The following is a 6,254-nucleotide window of genomic DNA, read 5'->3' as shown; positions in this document are numbered from 1 at the left end:
TTTGTTTCTGCAACAGGATACTCAGTGGCAATTCTATGTTCAGTGTCTAAGGTCAGGGATGAAAAATCTGAGGCTTAAATTTAAACAATTTAAAGAGAACTGCCCCAAAGAAGGAATTATTAACACTCCCCTTCAGAGCTGGGAATAAATAAATAAATGTCAGAACTAACACTTTTGCATCAGCCATCCCCACCTCCCTCCTTTTTATGTGAAATGATTAGACTGGGGAGACAGGAGTCATCATGAATATAGTTATTATATGAGAGGCTTCACTCTTTCCCCTCCTTGGGGAAGAATAGAGATGCTTTCTTTTCTAAGGCCAAAATGGGAGTAAAAGTGCTCCAAGAGAATCGCTCATAAAGAATGGGAGTTCTTACCAGTTGGCATTGTGTTTCTTGATTGGATGTCTGCTTAGCCAGCAAACTTGCTAGTCTATTTCTTGGCCTATTGCACAAAGGAAAAACACAATGAGAGATTGTTGGCAGAATGAAAAGAGCCTGTATTCTTATTATCTGGTGTAAAGATGAGACCAGGTGTATAACAAGGAAGGCAAGCAAGCTTAGGCCTGCTTGCTCACTAATACGGACTGAATGTTTGGGTCTCTCCCAAGATTTGTATGTTGAAACCCTAATCCCCAGCGATCATATTTGATCTTTGAGGTAATTGGGTTTAGATGAAGTCATGAGGGTAGAGCTCCCATGATGAGATTAATGCCCCCATCCTCTTATAAAAAAAGGCAGAGGCACAAGATTTCTGTGTATATGCACATGCCAAGGAAAGGCCTTGTGATGACATGGACAGGAAGAGGGCCCTCACCAAGAACCCAATGGTGCTAGTACCCTGATCTTAGACTTCTAGCTTCCAGAACTGTGAGAAATAAATGTTTGTTGTTCAAGCCACACAGTCTATGGTGTTTGTTATAACAGCCTGAGCTAAGGCACTCACACTATAGGGCTTCTTGTTAGAGAGGGAGGTCCCAACAGGAAGAGGTGGTGGATGAATTGCCAGGGGAAGCAGTTGGGATTGGAAAATGAGGCTGACCTGCAGCTTATCCTATTTTATCAGAGAACTATAGTTTAAGAGGACCTCTTAAGATTTTCCAAGAACTTGTACACCCTTCCCAGGAGAGTTAAGCATTTGGATGGCTGCTATCCATAGGGCATCAATGCCCAGCCAATACAGAGAAGGCTAGAATAGCAGCCAGTTAAATAAAGAGGCACTTGCTCCTCTCCCTTTCCCTTCTCCCAATGCTTACAAGTGAAGGAGGTAGGCCTTGAAGGAAAAGGGCAACAAAAGGAGAATAGGGATGTATAGATTTCCCTTTAGTCCCTACCCTATCACTACCCCAGCAGTCCAGATACATTCTCATGCTTGGGTTTGATGAGATTTAGATTGAGTTTGAGCTTGAAGTTTTATATTGGACTTAATTTTATAACCAAAAATGACTAGAAAATTATGGAATCTACTAAGTATGATACCATGGGATGGGAAAAAGAGATTTGACAAAGCATTATTGAAACTAGTGATTGAAAAAACAAGTGATTTCATGTTTATATTCCAACTGTTAGAGAATGCAGTGGTCTTCATTTGATAAAATATATTTCATTGTATTGGCAAATAGAATAGAGAAATAATGGGAGAAATGTGCACTGAGAGGCCACCTCTTTTACACTTCAGCTTCTGGAAAAAGTAAGTATTTTAAGACTTTGGGTATTAAGTTACAATCAACGACATGAATGGCATTTTTGTGATTGTGGTTTTATATGGTATTAGACTTCTATGAAGAATGTTTAAAAGAACATCTTACATAGTATAAAAAAAGTCTTGATTTTCTTCATCAAATAACAAATAAATTGTCAGTTGTGTGAGTTCAAAGGCAAGTCGCCATGAATCAGTTTTTGAAATAGACACATCTAGGAGATGCCAGTTTGCATTAATGATTCCGAAGGAGTACAGATGGGAAAGCGGGCAGCCTCTGAGAAATTGGAGCTTCCCGGAGAGCCCCAGACACCTGTGTTTTTAAATAATGACACTCTGTATTATTATTTAAGGAGTCCCCATTTTATGCTAAAAATACAGATGTTTCTCATATGTTTTTAAGATATGTTTCATGGATTTGATCCCAAGAGTCACCTTACACTGTTAAAATATACTGAAGTTTTCTCCTCTTGATATTACCATCATCTTATAAAAAATAAAATGGAATATAAATTTCATCCTAACCTATTAATATAAAAAATGAAGCTTGAAACCCTTCAGACCAAACAACCTCTTTCCACCCCTACTCTGCAAATATACTCCCAAATAAAAATGAAGGGCAAGAACTATATACTTAAGATAGCCTATGTATTCTGCTGTGGCAAAAAGCTAATCATAACCTAATCAAAGAGGCTTACTTTTCATTATGGAAAAAATATTGAAAATTAAAAAGACAAATTAGTTAAATGGTATCATTATTTTTAAGTCTTGTTTTCCAACATGTTTCTGTTTTACATTTGTCCTTTTGTCCATTGTAATTAATGAACTAAATCCAACTTTGCAATATTATAGGATTATTTTTGAGAAGGGTAGTATAGTGGATTGATTTTAGACGTTAATAGTCTCTTATTAGCTTTGTGAGTTTGGGAGTGCTACCTAACCTCTCTGTGCTGTTTTCTCATCTGTAAAATGAGATAAGAACACAAAGTATCTTGAAGAATTGTGTGAATACTAAACAACAATAATATGATATGTTTAGTTGTCTAGCACAGAGTGAACACACTGTAATGTTAGTTGTTATTATGTAGGTGTGAAGATGGGGATATAGGATTTTAAGAGAAATGCAACTGACAGAAAAGTTAATTGAGAGATGTTGTGAGGGAAAATAGATAAGAAACCAATGACAGAGAGGGAATTAAACGTGGGGTTAACATTACCATTTCTTATCCTGACCCCAGCTGCTTGATGAGGGTAAATTCTTGATGACCATGGCTGAGAGGTGTGTGTGTTTGTGGGGGGGGGTGTCTTCTTCCTCCTGCCTCCAGCTCATGAGTTGGAGGTTCTTCCATGTGTGTGTCATTGTTGAGAATGCTGGGACCCTGACTGCCCTTGTCCCAGCTCAAAAGTTGGTGGTTCCACACCAGGAGGAATATGTTGAGAACTGATGGGGTCTTTTGGGAGATGTAAGTTTCTTTACATCTTACACTACAGGAAGGGACATTCTCTATTTTCTTCTCCATTTTTTGAGATTGTATATAACCAGCAGTGCACTAGCCTGAAAATAAAACCAAGAATAAAGAAGAGTGGAGAAATAGAAAGAACCTAAGCCTTTGAAGATAAAGTTTAGCCATGAAAAGAGTAATGATTGGCACAGTAGGGAGTCCAGAGGTCCAATGAAGTCCTATCCTGAGATCCACAGAGCCTCTAGACCTCCTGATGAGAGATAATAATTATTTCCTTAACATTTAAACTATCTTAAGACATGGTTGCTGTTAGGGTGCCTGTCTGCCTCAGTTGGTTGAGTGTACAACTCTCAATTTTGGCTCAGGTCATGATCCTAGGGTTGTGGGATTGAGCCCCACATCTGGCTCCATATTGAGCATGTAGCCTGCATGGGATTCTCTCTCTCTCTCTCTCTCTCTCTCTCTCTCTCCCCCCCCTCTCCCCCTCTCTCCCCAGTCTCCCTCCCCCCCCACCTCTCTCTCACTCATGAGCACTAGCTCTCTCTCAAAAATAAAAAGACAGGATTTCTGTTACTTGCAGCCAAAAGCATTGTAACTGATAAATATTAATTTGAAAATAGTTAGTTATTTTAGTACAAAACTTTTGTACTATGGAATGTAATTTATTGGAGTTTTTAGAAACCTTTTTTATGTTTGACTAATAAACTTCTTTCCACTTTTACTTTCTTCCGTGACTTCTTTAATTTTTATTATTCATCAAAGGAATTATTACATTTGTTTTTATTATTATTATTTTTTGTCTTTTTTCCTTACTATTTCCTGGAGATTTTTCTTTTCTTTTAGTAAATAGTTTTGGCTTCTAATTTTAGTTTCTATTTACACCTTCTTTGCCTTTGCCAACTTTAAATTTTCTGTCTTGTGAGAGATGACTCAACATGTTCTGGTTATAATACATCTCTTTGTCTTTCTTTAAATATATTTCCATTTATTCAGTTCCTTCTGCACCTTGGGAAATCCTATGTGATAGAATAAGTGAAACTACCGATGTGCTTTCTTACCCAAAGTTCTAACCCCATTCTCCATCTCTGTTCAAAGAGGGAAATAGAGCCATCATTTGTACAGGGGGAAGGAGGGTAATGTTGTTGTAGGACATGGACAGCAAACAAAGATACCAGATTCTCCTAAGTGGCATGAAGGGATGTTTTGAATGGCAGTGGCAACCCACAGATAAGCTCTGCACCCTCTATATGTAGCACAGTCCTGTGGTCAGAGAAATCTCCTGATTGGGGATAAGGAATATTTTGGGGGTAAAGAAGAGGAAAGAGGGTAGTCATTGAACCTGGCTTATGTTCCTCACCATGTGTCAAGGATAAGAGAACAAAAGGGTCTTGTCCCACTTGGGTCAATAGTGGTTGCAACTTCACAAAAATGGTAAGGGGAAGAGCAAACACTGCACTCACCCATAAAGTTCCAGCAGGAACCATAAAGTTTCAGCAGGATGCAAGATCTTTCCTCTGCCACCTGAGGTCATGGTAGGACTTGGACCTTTCAGAGGAGGCCCTGAGGACAAGGGATAGAACTGAGAACCTAAGAATTATTATGGCATGGATTTTATACACATTCCTGGAAGATAGCATCAGCCTCAGGGAAGAGGAAATGGAGACAAGAGACTATGATTGCATTTTATTTATTTATTTATTTATTTATTTTTTCAACGTTTATTTATTTTTGGGACAGAGAGAGACAGAGCATGAACGGGGGAGGGGCAGAGAGAGAGGGAGACACAGAATCGGAAACAGGCTCCAGGCTCTGAGCCATCAGCCCAGAGCCCGACGCGGGGCTCGGACTCACGGACCGCGAGATCGTGACCTGGCTGAAGTCGGACGCTTAACCGACTGCGCCACCCAGGCGCCCCTATGATTGCATTTTAAACTGAGGTAACTGAAAATCACTCAGGTGGATTACATTTACTATAAGGTGACTCAATTAGGTTTTTACATTTGGCAGCATGGGGCCTCAGAGTCAAAAAATTAAATTAAAAGAAAATAAAATAAACTACATTTTTTCACATATGAGTTTTGTGGGATATTGTAACTTCATAGAATCTGAATTGCATTCTTGGCATTTTTAGAAATTCATTACCCTGGAGGCATTTCTTCACTCTTTTCTCCACAAATCCCAGCACCTTGACAAATGCTGCTTTTGCTTCCTCCTGCACGACATCTCTTGGATACAGTGTTTCCTCTCCGTCTTTGCCACCAAATTAATTATCCAAATTCCAGTTATTTGTCACCTGAGTTATTATGATATCTTTATCAGTGTGCCTGCCTTGTTTTTTCTCATCTCAGTAAGTTTTATGATCTTGTAACTCTTTGTCTTATAGTAGCATGTACTGTCTTAATTCATTCTTTGATTAGACCTCTCTAACTTTCCATTTCATACAAACCTATTTAGTATGATTTGGAGACTAAGGATATATATATATATATATATATATATATATATATATATATAAAACAACCAAATATTTTTTTGAATGTTTATTTATTTAATTTGAGAGAGAGAGAGCAAGAGAAAATTTCAAGCAGGTTCCACACTGTCAGTGCACAGCCCTATACAGGGCTCCACCTCACAACCCCATGACCTGAGCTGAAATCAAGTTAGACACTCAACTGGCTGAGCCACCCAGGTGGCCCATCCTAATACTTGAATTTGTGATTCATCTTCACTCTTCTAACCACTAAAGTAGTTGTTTCTTGTGGAAGTGCTATTTGACACAATAGGTCAAAGACATAGGTGTATGTCTTTAGGTTTATATTTTAATCCTTATAGAACATGATGAACTAAACCAATGCAGATCATGATCTGAAAATATTATCAAAAAACTATTTTAGAAAAATAATTTTCTTAAATAATTTGAGGCTACATTTAAAATAAGTTAAAATACAGTATTGTCAATGAGAGAAAAGGTAATCTACAAGTGCCAGGAAGTGAGAGAAATAAAGGCAGAGTGCCAAATGGTAGCTGGGACAATGAAAGCTCACAAGGGTGTTACGTTTGATATAGGCTCTTTGGGATGAGATTTAATACCTA

Source organism: Puma concolor, chromosome C1 (assembly GCF_028749965.1).
Source record: "Puma concolor isolate L17-30 chromosome C1, mPumCon1.1.hap2, whole genome shotgun sequence".
Lineage (NCBI taxonomy): Eukaryota > Metazoa > Chordata > Mammalia > Carnivora > Felidae > Puma > Puma concolor.
This window is presented reverse-complemented; position numbering follows the sequence as displayed.